At 42.5% G+C, this 19,030-nt stretch overlaps 1 protein-coding gene across 1 annotated transcript in view; it reads right to left on the bottom strand.

Annotated features, from left to right (window-relative positions):
* The window catches only part of STARD13 (StAR related lipid transfer domain containing 13), a 612,129-nt gene that overhangs the window by 397,821 nt on the left and 195,278 nt on the right, over positions 1-19,030 (bottom strand). The gene's annotated exons all lie outside the window — the stretch shown is intronic.

Below are 19,030 nucleotides of genomic sequence, written 5' to 3'. Positions count from 1 at the left end.
AACCCCTTAAAGGTGACCATACATCGCAAATAGGTGTTGACTGAAAGTTTATTCGACCAACTGCTGTTGTTCTCAACATCTCCATACACATGAACCCTTGTCTCGACTGAGCCAAAGGAAATGTTACTGGTAAGTGCTTTTGGTCCAACAGCAGTTTACTCCATTGAGAACAAAGGATCAAGAGAAATAAAATTCAAGATCTGATTCCTCTTTACCAGAAAAATGCAAAAGGGAAACAGTTTGTTTGTCCCTGATAAATGTCTGGTTGCGATAAATCACCAGGTTCAGCTGACTTACATATAAGGTGTATAAACACCTTTAGATATCAGATTATCAGCAGACTAAAATGAAAAGTCTGTGGATAACATTAAGTTCAATTAGGAGTTGTGTCAGCGCTCAAGAACCTTGATGTAGTGTATGAGATGTCTACAAGTCTGTTGTGTGCATATGTGGACTTCTGTGCACCAATGGTGTAAAACAACTGCACAAATGAATATTTCTTACACACGCTGTTAAACCCTACATATCATTAATAGGGTCTATTTTGAAGCTCTTGATCCCTACTGTAAACTCTGTAAAAGGGTCCCATACCTTTCACATTTAGTTTATAATTTATGTGGCAGAGGGGGGTTTGAGAATCAGGATGCGATTGCACCCTTATAACTACACACTTGTATCATTTTACTTATTACTTAAAGTGGTTGTCCAGGACTGACATATTATTGGGCTATCCAATGGGTAGGTCAACAATATAAAATTGGTGTTTGTCCAACACCCAGCACTCCCACCGATCAGCTGGAAACCGCTCCGGTGGCGGTCAAAACTAAACAATGTACTGAGATGGACTCTGCAGCCGTGTATATTGGTAGTGACTACTGTTGAGTACTATACTTTATCTCCCATTTAGGTGAATTGGAATTTATTAACAAAGGTACAGCTGTACTACAGCAAACCCAACCTTTTCAGAATAAATTGATTGGTTAGGAATTGATTTGCTCATCTCAATTAAGGGCACTGAGTGCAAAGTGATGTGCATAAGCCCAGCCTGTCCAAATTTGTATTGCAGTTCAATATAGGTAAAGGCAATATAAGAGACAAGGTGGCTTTACATAGACTAAGGTCTCATTGTTATGTCTTTCCAAAATGTACAAATTTGTCCAGGAAACCTTTGCCTCATTATGCCGTTTTCCTAAACCTGCCATGGTACAAAACCATGTAAGGTTATGTGCACATGACGTCTTTTTGAGGTGGTTTCCTTTTGGAATTCGCCTGAAAAAGCGATGAAGAACCGCTGCAAAAAAAATTAGCACAATGCACAGCAATGTAAAAACGATAGCGCTCTGCACATTTTCAGTTTTCTGCTTCTTCTGACCTCTTGACAGTATTTAAACTGTTAAGCAATTAAAAGAAGTAACATGTTAATTTCATGGGTGGCTTTGTTTGGAAAAAGACGCCTGCGGTAAAAACGACAGCAAAACTGCCGCTGGAGCAACTTCAGGAGAATAGGCATTTTCCAGAAGTGCCTTTGTGTAAGAAAACTCCAGCAGCTCCGCCGTCTGATTAAGGACGTTGAGTACGCATTTTTGAGGTGTTTATTGAGTTGAAGCTGAGCAGATGCTCTCAAACTCCTCAAAAACTTGGAGTTTCTGCTCAGATTCTGCTTCAAAATCTTAGCAAAAAGATTTGGTGTGCACAAATCCTAATCTGTCATATAAAGGATTTAGGTACTGGGAATGCAACAAGAAAAAAGTTTCCTGTCATGGTTTGGAGTTAAGTCGTATGTGTCACTAATGGCATCAGTCACATATATTTCAGTTTATTCTGCTTTGAAAATATTGTCAATCCTTAATTGATCAGGACTCCCCACCATTATTCTTAAGCCATAAGTGGATGTAAGAAGGAGCAATCTACCAGAAGCCCCTCAGTGAAGTCACTTTTACTGATCCATTCCAGACATTCGCATTAATCCTGCAGTTAAGTTTCCTTCGATCACTGAACCTCAACTTCGCCTAATGCTCCATTTATGTGACCCATAAACCACTTTAACGCTAATCCTAAAGCAAATATTTTCTCTAAATAAAGCTGAGAACTTTTTACAGCCCTTCACTAGGAGATTAATCTCCTGTCTAATCTTCTTCTTCACATGGTTTGAGAAAAAGTATTCATGAGGTTCAAATAATTCATGTAGAGTATGGTATCATATGGCAGCTACATGTACTACACTTCTGACCATCCAAATCACCCAAATCACACTGTCTTACCAGCATACTACAACATGGAGATTGTAAATTTAGAAGCAGGAACATCCCTGGAATGTGAGGGAAGGTACCATACCTCCATACCACTTATAACCCTAACAGGAAAGATTACAGACCAACACAAAAGAAAAAGATTCCCAACAAACATCTACTACAGTCAGTATATAATTGTCTAAGGGTCACTTCCGTCTGTCTGTCTGTCTTTCTGTCTGTCTTTCTGTCACGGACATTCATTGGCCGCGACATCTGTCTGTCATGGAAATTCAAGTCGCTGATTGGTCGTGGCAAAACGCCCACGACCATTGCCACGACCAATCAGCGACGGGCGCAGTCCGGCGGCAACATGGCCGCTCCTTCCTCCCCGCAGTCAGTGCCCGCTCCATACTCCCCTCCAGTCAGCGCTCACACAGGGTTAATGGCAGCGCTAATGGACCGTGTTATGCCGCGGTGTAACACACTCCATTAAGGCTGCTATTAACCCTGTGTGACCAACTGTTTTACTATTGATGCTGTCTATGCAGCATCAATAGTAAAAAGATCTAATGTTAAAAATAATACAAAAAATAAAAAATCATCATATACTCACCTTCCGGCGCCTTTCCCGCTCCTCGCGACGCTCCGGTGACCAGTCCATGCATTGCGATCTCGTGAGATGATGACGCGAGACTGCAATGCACTCTTGTGACCGGAGCACGCGAGGAGCATCGGTAAACGCTTCCTGGATCCAGGGGCCAACGGAGGGTGAGTATATAACTATTTTTTATTTTAATTCTTTTTTTTAATAGGGATATGATGCCCACATTGCTATATAATACGTGGGATGTGCAATATACTACGTGGGCTGGGCAATATACTACGTGGGCTGGGCAATATACTACACGGGCTGTGCAATATACTACGCGGGCTGGGCAATATACTACGCGGGCTGGGCAATATACTACACGGGCTGTGCAATATACTACGCGCGCTGGGCAATATACGTGGCTTGTGCAATATACTACGTGGGCTGTGCAATATACTACGCGGGCTGTGCAATATACTACGCGGGCTGTGCAATATACTACATGACTGGGAAATATACTACGTGACTGGGCAATATACTACGTGGCTGGGCAATATACTACATGGCTGGGCAATATACTACGTGGCTGGGCAATATACTCCATGGCTGGGCAATATACTATGTGGCTGGGCAATATAGTACGTGACTGGGCAATATAGTACGTGACTGGGCAATATACTACGTGGCTGGGCAATATACTACGTGGCTGGGCAATATACTACGTGCCGGGGCAATATACTATGTGGCTGGGCAATATAGTACGTGACTGGGCAATATACTACGTGGCTGGGCAATATACTACGTGGCTGGGCAATATACTATGTGGCTGGGCAATATACTACGTGGCTGGGCAATATAGTACGTGACTGGGCAATATACTATGTGGTTGGGCAATATACTATGTGGCTGGGCAATATAGTACGTGACTGGGCAATATACTACGTGACTGGGCAATATACTATGTGACTGGGCAATATACTACGTGGCTGGGCAATATAGTACGTGACTGGGCAATATACTACGTGACTGGGCAATATACTATGTGACTGGGCAATATACTATGTGGCTGGGCAATAAACTACGTGGGCTGTGCAATATACTACGTGGACATGCATATTCTAGAATACCCGATGCGTTAGAATCGGGCCACCATCTAGACTGCATGATAAAGCTCTAAGGTATCTTCAACTGCATGTGGCTTTCTTACAGGGCAAACAAGGGGTCTTCATTAGCATCCTCGGCAGGAATGAAACCCTGTAATCGTGTTGGGTTGACTGCAGCATCTAATAGTTCAACTGTGGTGACTGGAACTTAATCCCTCACCACATACAAAGCTGTCATCGGAAGATGATTCATCCAACAATTATCTCCCCCGACATCCCCATACACAGGAGCGCTCGCTCGGCCAAGTGTTCCTCTGTTCTCTATGAGAGACCTACTACTAGATTCTTCTGGAAGTGGTTTATCTCCCGAAGAACAAAAGGAACAGTTGTTGGAAGAGGTTCAATATGTTGAACCTTTTTTTCTGCACTGACATCATCTACCCAAGGAGAGTTTGAGCCCTCCGTGCACATTAGACTGTCGGCCAACCCTTCTGATATTGGCGGGATCAGCTGACTTTAGTCTAATGTGTATAGGAGGCCTTATCTTTGACTGTGACAGTTACAGCCATGTGTCAGGTGTCACCTCGAAGAACCAGCAAATACCAATCAGGCTCAGCTCCCTCTATAAGGGCACACATGTCCATTTAGATGAAGGGGTTAAAAAGAGATTGTCAGTAGATGAGTAAACTTTTTTAAAATGATTTTTGTATGTAGCGGCACAAAATCAAAACTATAAAGAAGAGTCATACTAAATATCTATTATATGGATCATTGTATGGGAAATTTATTGAGGCGTTTAAAAAATATGACTCCTCCTACAAATAACAAGCACTCATACAGCTATGTGAATAGAAAATAAAAAAAAATGTTGGTTCTTACAAAGCAGAGATTTAAAAAAAATAACTAAAGATAAAAAAAAACATGGTCTATAACTCCTAAGCAGAAAAGGACAAGAGTTAAGATCTCACACATGTGATTGATACCAGTTATGTTACCCAGCTCACAATCATCCGAGATCCAGAGAGGACAGTCCTGGATTTGGGTCTCTGTGCGGTGAGCCAAGTTTTCTGCCCTCATCAGTGTAGCAATGGGCAGCATGAGCACTGAACGGCTGAGCTCACACTGTGCAACGCTGAGTGTGCCCTGAGAAGACAGAAGCGGTTTATCACCACTATCTGTCTTCTCTCCAGCAGAAACATAGAGCTCAACAAGGTCTGTGTGTTGAATAGAAGTTTTGGCACAGCTTAGGCTTCTATCAGATCTAGCGATCATGTGATCGCAGGGTCTCTGACTGACACCTACAGAGACTCTGTTCTAGCTCACCCAGATCAGCTATGGCAGCGAGTTATCACTGTATGTTTTCTCTGTAGCAGGGGCACCAAGAAATGTCTCAGCAACAGTGGAAAATACGTAAGAAAAATACTGTATATCCCCCAGATATCTGCTATGAGCTCTTGGGGTGCAAATTATCTTAAAAAATAAATAATTATCTATCTGAGAAAAAAAGCATGCAGCAGTCCAATATTTCCCCCCAAAATAGGACTTGAATCAGCCCATGTGGCATGGCAACGTTTCGGTTCAAATGAACCCTTCTCAAGTGAGAAATGTTTGGTAAATATTGGAGTGCTGTCTGCTTTTTTCTCTACTATGTGCTTTACAAACTGGATATTTTGGCTTGAGAGTCTTTGCACAAATCATTCCTAATAAGTAGTGTGCTAATCTCAATTTTCTTTCCTTCTCTCTTTTTCTCTTTCTTTCTTCCCTTCTTTCTTTCTTTCTTTCTTTCTTTTTTTTCTCTTTCTTTTTTCTCTCTCTTTCTTTCTTTCTCTTTCAATTTCTTTCTTTCATCAGATATCTATCAACTGGTTCTATAAATAAAGAAGGGCCGTCTTCAGTAGACAAACCCTTCAATTTAAGGACCAACACTATATAAAGACTTTTTTACATTGGCGCTGTTGTTCCTCCTTATGATTTGAATGCAGAAGGGTTTGACTACATACTATAGAAACATGCCGCCTAGGCAGAGATACAGCTCACATATTATGTGTCTTGACAATTTCATATTCAGCATTGTCTACAGATTTCCAGAAATATCCTATATATTGAAGTATGAGGCTGCAGTGATGTGATTTCCATAATCTTGGACTCTGTTGTGGTACCTGCAGCTATATACTGTATATATAGCAGGTGGGGGGAACGCATTAGTCAGTCATCTACTTTTTCATATGTATGATGGTTGCTTCACATAACATTCATTGCGATAGGAGAAACAGTAAATTGAAGCCATAAAGGTCATAAAGGTGAAACTGTAGGCTTCTCTGCAGATGACATGACTTCTGTAGTAGATATTCTATTTACCTGCAAAAATGTAAAGGAAAAAACGTTTTCATCCAGTACTAGAGGGAGCTGATGAGTTTACTACTCGCTGTTTGATTATTGTGTTCCACATCCTGCTCCGCAAACCAACACCCCGCAGCATCACTTACCGTCAATTTTCAATGTTTCAATCATTTGTTTGAGTTTTGGAAACAGATAATATTCAAATCAGGAGAATGGCGGATAAGCAACTATTTCATAGCCAATTTCGTAGAGTTTTTACAGGGTAATACAAAGATGCCTTTGGAAAGTTTTTGCTGACGTTCCAGTCTTCACTTAACCAGATTAATTTTTCTTAATCTCAATTTCAAAATGACAAAACCTTTTCTGCTAAAACGTAGCACATGCACTTGTCAAAGTTATTACTCACTTCCAGAAAACAGGATTTATTTTTATCTGCTACAAAAATATTCAAGTCCAAGTATTTATCAATACCGCCATGTATAAACAGTATGTTGTGAGCTCATCCACTCCCTCTAGTGGTGGCAGTAGGTAGGCAGATTGTTATCTTTTGTGTGCTATGTCTATATAGAGGATTTGTCAGAAACAATCTGTGTCAGAAACAAAGTCCTGATAAATATTTGGATACAGTTATAGTTTTAAATTTGAAGCTAGACTCAAGTCCATAGAGTTTAACCTATATCCTAACATGTTGATCCAAACCCCATGTGTTAGATGATTCATATAAGGGAAAAATTCCTACCCAACTTCACATTCGGCAATCAGACCTGTTCCCTTGATGAATACCACATTACAGAATCTAGTGCCCTTAGTAAATCAATCATTACGGCATCACATGACAGAGAGTTCCATAGTCTCAATGCTCTTAGAGTAAAGAACCTGTCACGAAGTGCCTTGGGACTGTGGATGCTATGCAAGTCCCTAGAACTAGGGTTGCCCTAGTCTATCCCTGTACCCCGGATTACTCCTGAAGGTGGAGGCGCCAGGTTCACATGCCTTGTTATTTTATTATTATTATTATTATTATACATTTTTATAGCGCCATTTATTCCATGGCGCTTTACATGTGAATACGGGCAAATATAGACAAATACTTTAAACATGAGCAGATAACAAGGCACACGAGTACATAAGGAGGGAGGACCCTGCCCGCGAGGGCTCACAGTCTGCAGGGGGTGGGTGAGGATACACTAGGAGAGGGAAGAGCTTAAGCTCCTATGTCAACCCTGATCTGTCACCTCCCTCACCCAGGGATGTGGGTGTATAGGATAATGCTAACCAGACAAACTGGGTAAGATGGACAGGGATAAATGAAAACAAAAGTCATACAAAATATACTCACCATACAACAGAGTAGAGCACAGGTGAGTTAAAGGAAGGAGAAACCAAATAGGAAAGGATGAGGATGTGCCCACAAACAAAACTACAAGTAACAATCGTCTGAACAAATCTCCAAAGCCAGTTTCAACCACAAACTACAGCTCCAATGCCAAACCAGGTAGCTAGATCTAACACTGGCATTTCCTAAGTGCCAGGGGCGAGCATATACAGCAGAGGAAAATGTCCAACACTGAACAGCTGAGACAATGCAAGTAGGAAAGATCCAGAAGCTTCAACTGAACAGATTAACCCTTGCACTGTCAGCCAGGAAACAAAACCTGTGCTGCTTAATAAAATGGTGAAGTACTTCCAACCAGTGCAAGAGTTCGTGAAACCAGGCGCCACAATCTTCTGGCCCACCTCTGTTGCGGTATCCCTATAACAAAACCTGTGTCTGTGATTATGTTAAAAAGGACCCATCACCCATAACAGCACTATTTTTATGGACTTTTCTAAGGGAGCATGATTAACGGGATTGTCTTTAGGCTGCTACCCTGTGTGCAATGCCCCCTTAATAAAAACCTCAGAAATAAGCAATGAAAAAAGGCCCATGTCTCCAAAACCGTATGACAAAAAATGAATAAAAAAGTAAAAGGCAGAATACTCAGGGAAGCTGTCTGAATGAAATAAGAGCCACTGGCCACTTTGGACCTGATGAAAGGTCCTCCTAAAAAATATTAGCATAGAAATTAAACACTAAAATATTATAAGTCTGGAAATGTCACTGTAGTGTTAACAAACTTTGTATAAATTGGTACAAACAAATATATAAAAAAAATTTAGTACGGTAAGTGCTTTATCTCAAGCTGAGCTGAGTTTAGAGCTATATTGTTAAGTGCTAATGTATTATCTCCTCTATGTTACTGCTTCTGAGGGTTTGCTGTACATTATGTAAAAAAGTCACTAGAATATTAATGGAGGGGAGACATGTTTCACTGAAGTCATTAGCTTCAGTGATATGAACCTGTAAGTTTACTCCAGCATCTTATCTGCTGAGAGGGGTTAATCAACCATGACAGGGTCAGGCTTTTTTGAACAGCTAAAGAGTTGGGCAGGATGGCTCTGCACTATATCTACACCCACAGGTATGATCCAGAAGGTAAAAATTTTAGCCTCTGGACTGATTGAGAGTTCAATATGATTTGAAGGTGAGCTGACCTCCAGAGCTGTGCTCTTTTTAAACAAAGCTGAACCCTGTTTTCTGAGCGGGCGGACCCCGCAGGTATCCCGACTGTAATAAGTGCTGCTTCTTTATGCCAATAAGACTGAAAATGCCTACTTTATCTTGGACTGGTTTAAGAAGCATGTTATTTTAATAAACCAGTTGAATATTTAAACAAAAAGCATTCCTCTGACTACCTTGTCAAGCAGCTGAGTGAGCTGATCTACCACAATATATATAATTTGTAGTGATTCACACTCTCAAGTAGCCGCTTGGAACATGAAGCCAGAGGGCTTTTATCTCTAAACGAAATAATGTTTATTTCCACGGGCTGCACAGTACCAAAAACAGAACTATAAACATAAAATCCCTAGACTTCTCCATTATCTAACTAAACAATACAGGCCTGGCTACTCAGCTAGTCTCAGTTCGGTCACACAAAACAGCTATTGTCCATAGTCACCAGTGATACTTGCAGCTCTGTGCACACGGCATTTGCAGTCTCTTCTCAGAGAGATTCTGGCTTGTCTCTCTCCAGCTCCCACACCACCCACTGTGCTCAGCTTCCCCAGCTGACTGACTAGTGAACACATGGTCTGGTTCTAGTCATAGCTATCAAGGTGCAACTAATTAGCACCTGTAATGATAAGATTTAATCCTAGCCTACATGGCTTTCCTACAACATGTGTAGGAGAAATTGCAGCTAGCCGCGAACTACGGTAGTTTGATGTTGATGATCAAAACAGACTAGTAAATTGTAATTTCCTACAACACTAACAACTCTTATATTTGGAATTGTGACTGGAAACTTATTGAAAAGTTGAATGAATTGTGATTTCACAATGCTCCATACATTACATTCTGTAGACAATCTTGCAACCATAGGATCCATCCAGAAGTCTAGACAGATAGCTGTAAGAGGGCAGCACGGTGGCTTAGTGGTTAGCACAGCAGCCTTGCAGCGCTGGAGTCCTGGACAACATCTGCAAAGAGTTTGTATGTTCTATCCGTGTTTGCGTGGGTTTCCTCCGGGCACTCCGGTTTCCTCCCACATTCCAAAGACATACTGATAGGGAATTTAGATTGTGAGCCCCATCAGGGACAGCGATGATAATGTGTGCAAACTGTAAAGCGCTGCGTAATATGTTAGCGCTATATAAAAATAAAGATTATTATTATTAAGAGGGAACCTGTCAGGTTCCCGAACTGTTCCTTCTAACCACCACTAAAGTGTTATACAGTGGGTATGGAAAGTACTCAGACCCCTTTAAATTTTTCACTCTTTGTTCCATTGCAGCCATTTGGTAAATTCAAAAAAAGTTAATTTTTTTCTCATTAATGTACACTCTACACCCCATTTTGACTAAAAAAAAATGTAGATTTTTTTGAAAATTTATTAAAAAAAAACACTGAAATATCATAATATATAATGTCATAAGTGTTCAGACCCTTTGTTCAGTATTGAGTAGAAGCACCCTTTTAAGCGAGTACAACCATGAGTCTTCATGGGAATGATGCAACAAGTTTTTCACACGCCAGAAGACTCGCTACACTCATCAGGAGGGCGTTAAACTAGAAGAAGAGGGGACGGGAAGAAAAACATTAGACTTGAACAAAGAAGACCCAGGAAAACATACTCAGAAGGGAGGTAAGAACATTTCTAAAACAATCCACAGCGAGGATATTGGAACAAAACAAAATCCTCTAAACTGCATGCTCGCAAACGCCAGAAGCCTGACAAACAAGATGGAAGAACTAGAAGCAGAAATATCTACAGGTAACTTTGACATAGTGGGAATAACCGAGACATGGTTAGATGAAAGCTATGACTGGGCAGTTAACTTACAGGGTTACAGTCTGTTTAGAAAGGACCGTAAAAATCGGAGAGGAGGAGGGGTTTGTCTCTATGTAAAGTCTTGTCTAAAGTCCACTTTAAGGGAGGATATTAGCGAAGGAAATGAGGATGTCGAGTCCATATGGGTCGAAATTCATGGAGGGAAAAATGGTAACAAAATTCTCATTGGGGTCTGTTACAAACCCCCAAATATAACAGAAACCATGGAAAGTCTACTTCTAAAGCAGATAGATGAAGCTGCAACCCATAATGAGGTCCTGGTTATGGGGGACTTTAACTACCCGGATATTAACTGGGAAACAGAAACATGTGAAACCCATAAAGGCAACAGGTTTCTGCTAATAACCAAGAAAAATTATCTTTCACAATTGGTGCAGAATCCAACCAGAGGAGCAGCACTTTTAGACCTAATACTATCTAATAGACCTGACAGAATAACAAATCTGCAGGTGGTTGGGCATCTAGGAAATAGCAACCTGTTGTGAATTATGTGGCTGAGTTCACTTCTGTGGTCACAAGTGGTATTGCAGTCTCTGGGCTTCCTCCCTCAGGTGTTTTGGTGAGCTCGTTGGCTGCCTTGCTATTTAGCTCCACCTGAGTCTGTCTTCCTTGCTCCTTGTCAATGTTCCAGTGTTGGATCTGAGCTACTGCATCTTTCCTTGGGCCTGCTGCTCTGCTAGATAAGTGCTTCTAGTTTGTTTTCTGTTTTTTTCTGTCCAGCTTGCTATTGTCTTTTGCTGGAAGCTCTGAGAAGCAGAGGGGTGCACCGCCGTGCTGTTAGTTCGGCACGGTGGGTCTTTTTGCCCCTTTGCGTGGTTTTCGTTTTAGGGTTTTTTGTAGACTGCATAGTTCTCTTTGCTATCCTCGCTCTGTCTAGAATATCGGGCCTCACTTTGCTGAATCTATTTCATTCCTACGTTTGTCTTTTCATCTTGCTAACAGTCATTATATGTGGGGGGCTGCCTATTCCTTTGGGGTATTTCTCTGAGGTAAGTCAGGCTTGTATTTCTATCTTCAGGCTAGTCAGCTCCTCAGGCAGTGCCGAGTTGCATAGGTAGTTGTTAGGCGCAATCCACTGCTGCTTTATAGTTGTGTGAGGATAGATCAGGTACTGCAGTCTACAGAGATTCCACATCTCAGAGCTCGTCCTATTGTTTTTGGTTATTGCCAGATCTCTGTATGTGCGCTGATTACTGCACGCTGTGTTGCCTGATTGCCAGCCATAACAGTACAAGGAGCCACACCAATGATTCCCAATAGAGGGAAAAAAGAAATCCTGACATCATTTTTTTTTCTTAGCTCTGTCTTCAGTCTTTTTTTTCCCCTAGACATTAGAGTGCTTCAGGACACAGCTGTGGACATGGATATTCAGGCTCTGTGCTCCTCAATGAATAATCTCGTTGTAAATGTACAAAAGATTCAAGATACTATTGATCAGAAATCGATGCTAGAACCAAGAATTCCGATTCCTGATTTGTTTTTTGGTGACAGAACTAAGTTCCTGAGCTTCAGAAATAATTGTAAGCTATTTTTGGCCTTGAAACCTCATTCTTCTGGTAATCCTATTCAACAGGTTTTGATTATTATTTCTTTTTTGCGCGGCGACCCACAGGACTGGGCGTTTTCTCTTGCACCAGGAGATTCTGCATTGAGTAATGTTGATGCATTTTTCCTGGCGCTCGGATTGCTTTACGATGAGCCTAATTCAGTCGATCAGGCTGAGAAAAATCTGCTGGCTTTATGCCAGGGTCAGGATGATGTAGAAGTATATTGTCAGAAATTTAGGAAATGGTCAGTACTCACTCTGTGGAATGAATCTGCACTAGCGGCTTTGTTCAGAAAGGGTCTCTCTGAAGCTCTTAAGGATGTAATGGTGGGATTTCCTATGCCTGCTGGTTTGAATGAGTCTATGTCCTTGGCCATTCAGATCGGTCGTCGCTTGCGCGAGCGTAAATCTGTGCACCATCTGGCGGTACTGCCTGAGAGTAAACCTGAGCCTATGCAGTGCGACAGGACTATGACTAAAGTAGAACGGCAAGAACACAGACGTCTGAACAGACTGTGTTTCTATTGTGGTGATTCTACTCATGCTATTTCTAATTGTCCTAAACGCACTAGGCGGTTCGATAGCTCTGCCGTTATTGGTACTGTACAGTCCAAATTCCTTTTGTCCATTACCTTAATGTGCTCTTTGTCATCGTATTCTGTCATGGCGTTTGTGGATTCAGGCGCTGCCCTGAATCTGATGGATTTGGATTATGCTAAACGTTGTGGATTTTTCTTGGAGCCTTTGCGGTGTCCTATTCCGTTGAGAGGAATTGATGCTACACCTTTGGCCAAGAATAAGCCTCAGTACTGGGCCCAGCTGACCATGTGCATGGCTCCTGCACATCAGGAAGTTATTCGCTTTCTGGTACTGCATAATTTGCATGATGTGGTCGTGTTGGGGTTGCCATGGCTACAAACCCATAATCCAGTATTGGATTGGAACTCTATGTCGGTAACCAGCTGGGGTTGTCAGGGAGTACATGGTGATGTTCCATTTTTGTCTATTTCGTCATCCATTCCTTCTGACATCCCAGAGTTCTTGTCGGACTTTCAGGATGTATTTGAAGAGTCCAAGTCTGATGCCCTACCTCCGCATAGGAATTGTGATTGTGCTATCGATTTGATTCCTGGTAGTAAATTCCCTAAGGGTCGTTTATTTAATTTGTCCGTACCTGAACACACCGCTATGCGCAGTTATGTGAAGGAATCCCTGGAGAAGGGACATATTCGCCCATCGTCGTCACCATTGGGAGCAGGGTTCTTTTTTGTAGCCAAGAAGGATGGTTCGCTAAGACCGTGTATTGATTACCGTCTTCTTAATAAGATCACTGTTAAGTTTCAGTATCCCTTGCCATTGATTTCTGACTTGTTTGCTCGGATTAAGGGGGCTAGTTGGTTTACTAAGATTGATCTTCGTGGTGCGTATAATCTGGTGAGAATCAGGCAGGGAGATGAATGGAAAACGGCATTTAATACGCCCGAGGGTCATTTTGAGTATCTGGTGATGCCGTTCGGACTTGCCAATGCTCCATCTGTTTTTCAGTCTTTTATGCATGACATTTTCCGTGAGTATCTGGATAAATTCTTGATTGTTTACTTGGATGACATTTTGATCTTCTCAGATGATTGGGAGTCTCATGTGAAGCAAGTCAGAATGGTTTTCCAGGTACTGCGTGCTAATTCCTTGTTCGTGAAGGGATCAAAGTGTCTCTTCGGTGTGCAGAAAGTTTCATTTTTGGGGTTCATCTTTTCCCCTTCTACTATCGAGATGGATCCGGTTAAGGTTCAGGCCATCCAGGATTGGACTCAGCCGACATCTCTAAAAAGTCTGCAGAAATTCCTGGGCTTTGCTAATTTTTATCGTCGCTTCATCTGTAATTTTTCTAGCATTGCCAGACCATTGACCGATTTGACCAAGAAGGGTGCTGATTTGGTTAATTGGTCTTCTGCTGCCGTGGAAGCTTTTCAGGAGTTGAAGCGTCGTTTTTGCTGTGCCCCTGTGTTGTGTCAACCTGATGTTTCTCTTCCGTTCCAGGTCGAGGTTGATGCTTCTGAGATTGGTGCAGGGGCGGTTTTGTCACAGAGAGGTTCTGGTTGCTCAGTGTTCAAACCATGTGCTTTCTTTTCCAGGAAATTTTCTGCTGCTGAGCGTAATTATGATGTGGGCAACCGAGAGTTGCTGGCCATGAAGTGGGCATTCGAGGAGTGGCGTCATTGGCTTGAGGGTGCTAAGCATCGCGTGGTGGTATTGACTGATCATAAGAACTTGACTTATCTCGAGTCTGCCAAGCGCTTGAATCCTAGACAGGCCCGTTGGTCGTTATTTTTTGCTCGTTTTGATTTTGTGATTTCATACCTTCCGGGCTCTAAAAATGTGAAGGCGGATGCTCTGTCTAGGAGTTTTGTGCCCGACTCTCCGGGGTTATCTGAGCCGGCGAGTATCCTCAAGGAAGGAGTCATTGTGTCTGCCATCTCCCCTGATTTGCGGAGAGTGTTGCAGAAATTTCAGGCTAATAAACCTGATCGTTGTCCGGCCGAGAAACTGTTCGTCCCTGATAGGTGGACTAGTAAAGTTATCTCTGAACTTCATTGTTCGGTGCTGGCCGGTCATCCAGGAATCTTTGGTACCAGGGAGTTGGTTGCTAGATCCTTCTGGTGGCCATCTCTGTCACGGGATGTGCGTGCTTTTGTGCAGTCCTGTGGAATTTGTGCTAGGGCTAAGCCCTGCTGTTCACGTGCCAGTGGGTTGCTTTTGCCCTTGCCGGTCCCGAAGAGGCCTTGGACACATATTTCGATGGATTTCATTTCTGACCTTCCCGTTTCTCAAAAAATGTCGGTCATTTGGGTGGTCTGTGATCGCTTTTCTAAAATGGTCCATCTGGTGCCCTTGGTTAAATTGCCTTCCTCCTCTGATTTGGTGCCTTTGTTCTTCCAGCATGTGGTTCGTTTACATGGCATTCCTGAGAATATTGTTTCTGACAGAGGTTCCCAGTTTGTCTCGAGGTTCTGGCGAGCCTTTTGTGGTAGGATGGGCATTGACCTATCTTTCTCCTCGGCCTTCCATCCTCAGACTAATGGCCAGACCGAACGAACCAATCAGACCTTGGAAACATATCTGAGATGTTTTGTTTCCGCTGACCAGGATGATTGGGTGTCATTTTTGCCGTTGGCTGAGTTCGCCCTTAATAATCGGGCCAGCTCGGCTACCTTGGTCTCTCCATTTTTCTGCAATTCTGGGTTCCATCCTCGTTTCTCTTCAGGACAGGTTGAGTCTTCGGACTGTCCTGGTGTGGATTCTGTGGTGGACAGGTTGCAGCAGATCTGGACTCAGGTAGTGGACAATTTGACCTTGTCCCAGGAGAAGGCTCAGCTTTTCGCTAATCGCAGACGCCGTGTGGGACCCCGACTTCGTGTTGGGGATTTGGTTTGGTTATCTTCTCGTCATATTCCTATGAAGGTTTCCTCTCCTAAATTTAAACCTCGTTTTATTGGTCCGTATAGGATTTCTGAGATTCTCAATCCGGTGTCTTTTCGTCTGACCCTCCCAGACTCCTTTTCCATACATAATGTATTCCATAGGTCGTTGTTGAGGAGATACGTGGCACCTATGGTTCCATCTGTGGAGCCTCCTGCCCCTGTTTTGGTGGAGGGGGAATTGGAGTATATTGTGGAGAAGATTTTGGATTCTCGTGTCTCTAGACGGAAACTCCAGTATCTGGTCAAATGGAAGGGTTATGCTCAGGAAGATAATTCCTGGGTTTTTGCCTCTGATGTCCATGCCCCAGATCTTGTTCGTGCCTTTCATGTGGCTCATCCTGGTCGGCCTGGGGGTTCTGGTGAGGGTTCGGTGACCCCTCCTCAAGGGGGGGGTACTGTTGTGAATTCTGTGGCTGAGTTCACTTCTGTGGTCACAAGTGGTATTGCAGTCTCTGGGCTTCCTCCCTCAGGTGTTTTGGTGAGCTCGTTGGCTGCCTTGCTATTTAGCTCCACCTGAGTCTGTCTTCCTTGCTCCTTGTCAATGTTCCAGTGTTGGATCTGAGCTACTGCATCTTTCCTTGGGCCTGCTGCTCTGCTAGATAAGTGCTTCTAGTTTGTTTTCTGTTTTTTTCTGTCCAGCTTGCTATTGTCTTTTGCTGGAAGCTCTGAGAAGCAGAGGGGTGCACCGCCGTGCTGTTAGTTCGGCACGGTGGGTCTTTTTGCCCCTTTGCGTGGTTTTCGTTTTAGGGTTTTTTGTAGACTGCATAGTTCTCTTTGCTATCCTCGCTCTGTCTAGAATATCGGGCCTCACTTTGCTGAATCTATTTCATTCCTACGTTTGTCTTTTCATCTTGCTAACAGTCATTATATGTGGGGGGCTGCCTATTCCTTTGGGGTATTTCTCTGAGGTAAGTCAGGCTTGTATTTCTATCTTCAGGCTAGTCAGCTCCTCAGGCAGTGCCGAGTTGCATAGGTAGTTGTTAGGCGCAATCCACTGCTGCTTTATAGTTGTGTGAGGATAGATCAGGTACTGCAGTCTACAGAGATTCCACATCTCAGAGCTCGTCCTATTGTTTTTGGTTATTGCCAGATCTCTGTATGTGCGCTGATTACTGCACGCTGTGTTGCCTGATTGCCAGCCATAACAGCAACCACAATATTGTACAGTTTCACCTGTCTTTCACTAGGGGGACTTGTCAGGGAGTCACAAAAACACTGAACTTTAGGAAGGCAAAGTTTGACCAGCTTAGAGATGCCCTTAATCTGGTAGACTGGGACAATATCCTCAGAAATAAGAATACAGATAATAAATGGGAAATGTTTAAGAACATCCTAAATAGGCAGTGTAAGCAGTTTATACCTTGTGGGAATAAAAGGACTAGAAATAGGAAAAACCCAATGTGGCTAAACAAAGAAGTAAGACAGGCAATTAACAGTAAAAAGAAAGCATTTACACTACTAAAGCAGAATGGCACAATTGAAGCTCTAAAAAACTATAGGGAGAAAAATACTTTATCTAAAAAACTAATTAAAGCTGCCAAAAAGGAAACAGAAGCACATTGCTAAGGAGAGTAAAACTAATCCCAAACTGTTCTTCAACTATATCAATGGTAAAAGAATAAAAACTGAAAATGTAGGCCCCTTAAAAAATAGTGAAGAAAGAATGGTTGTAGATGACGAGGAAAAAGCTAACATATTAAACACCTTCTTCTCCACGGTATTCACGGTGGAAAATGAAATGCTAGGTGAAATCCCAAGAAACAATGAAAACCCTATATTAAGGGTCACCCACCAATCTAACTCAAGAAGAGGTGCGAAACCGGCTAAATAAGATTAAAATAGATAAATCTCCGGGTCCGGATGGCATACACCCACGAGTACTAAGAGAACTAAGTAATGTAATAGATAAACCATTATTTCTTATTTTTAGGGACTCTATAGCGACAGGTTCTGTTCCGCAGGACTGGCGCATAGCAAATGTGGTGCCAATATTCAAAAAGTGCTCTAAAAGTGAACCTGGAAATTATAGGCCAGTAAGTTTAACCTCTATTGTTGGTAAAATATTTGAAGGGTTTCTGAGGGATGTTATTCTGGATTATCTCAATGAGAATAACTGTTTAACTCCATATCAGCATGGGTTTATGAGAAATCGCTCCTGTCAAACCAATCTAATCAGTTTTTATGAAGAGGTAAGCTATAGGCTGGACCACGGTGAGTCATTGGACGTGGTATATCTTGATTTTTCCAAAGCGTTTGATACCGTGCCGCACAAGAGGTTGGTACACAAAATGAGAATGCTTGGTCTGGGGGAAAATGTGTGTAAATGGGTTAGTAACTGGCTTAGTGATAGAAAGCAGAGGGTGGTTATAAATGGTATAGTCTCTAACTGGGTCGCTGTGACCAGTGGGGTACCGCAGGGGTCAGTATTGGGACCTGTTCTCTTCAACATATTCATTAATGATCTGGTAGAAGGTTTACACAGTAAAATATCGATATTTGCAGATGATACAAAACTATGTAAAGCAGTTAATACAAGAGAAGATAGTATTCTGCTACAGATGGATCTGGATAAGTTGGAAACTTGGGCTGAAAGGTGGCAGATGAGGTTTAACAATGATAAATGTAAGGTTATACACATGGGAAGAAGGAATCAATATCACCATTACACACTGAATGGGAAACCACTGGGTAAATCTGACAGGGAGAAGGACTTGGGGATCCTAGTTAATGATAAACTTACCTGGAGCAGCCAGTGCCAGGCAGCAGCTGCCAAGGCAAACAGGATCATGGGGTGCATTAAAAGAGGTCTGGATACACATGATGAGAGCATTATACTGCCTCTGTACAAATCCCTAGTTAGACCGCACATGGAGTACTGTGTCCAGTTTTGGGCACCGGTGCTCAGGAAGGATATAATGGAACTAGAGAGAGTACAAAGGAGGGCAACAAAATTAATAAAGGGGATGGGAGAACTACAATACCCAGATAGATTAGCGAAATTAGGATTATTTAGTCTAGAAAAAAGACGACTGAGGGGCGATCTAATAACCATGTATAAGTATATAAGGGGACAATACAAATATCTCGCTGAGGATCTGTTTATACCAAGGAAGGTGACGGGCACAAGGGGGCATTCTTTGCGTCTGGAGGAGAGAAGGTTTTTCCACCAACATAGAAGAGGATTATTTACTGTTAGGGCAGTGAGAATCTGGAATTGCTTGCCTGAGGAGGTGGTGATGGCGAACTCAGTCGAGGGGTTCAAGAGAGGCCTGGATGTCTTCCTGGAGCAGAACAATATTGTATCATACAATTATTAGGTTCTGTAGAAGGACGTAGATCTGGGGATTT

This window comes from Ranitomeya imitator, chromosome 3, assembly GCF_032444005.1.
Source record: "Ranitomeya imitator isolate aRanImi1 chromosome 3, aRanImi1.pri, whole genome shotgun sequence".
Lineage (NCBI taxonomy): Eukaryota > Metazoa > Chordata > Amphibia > Anura > Dendrobatidae > Ranitomeya > Ranitomeya imitator.
Note: the sequence above shows the minus strand (reverse complement) of the source record. Positions and strands in the feature narration are given on the sequence as shown.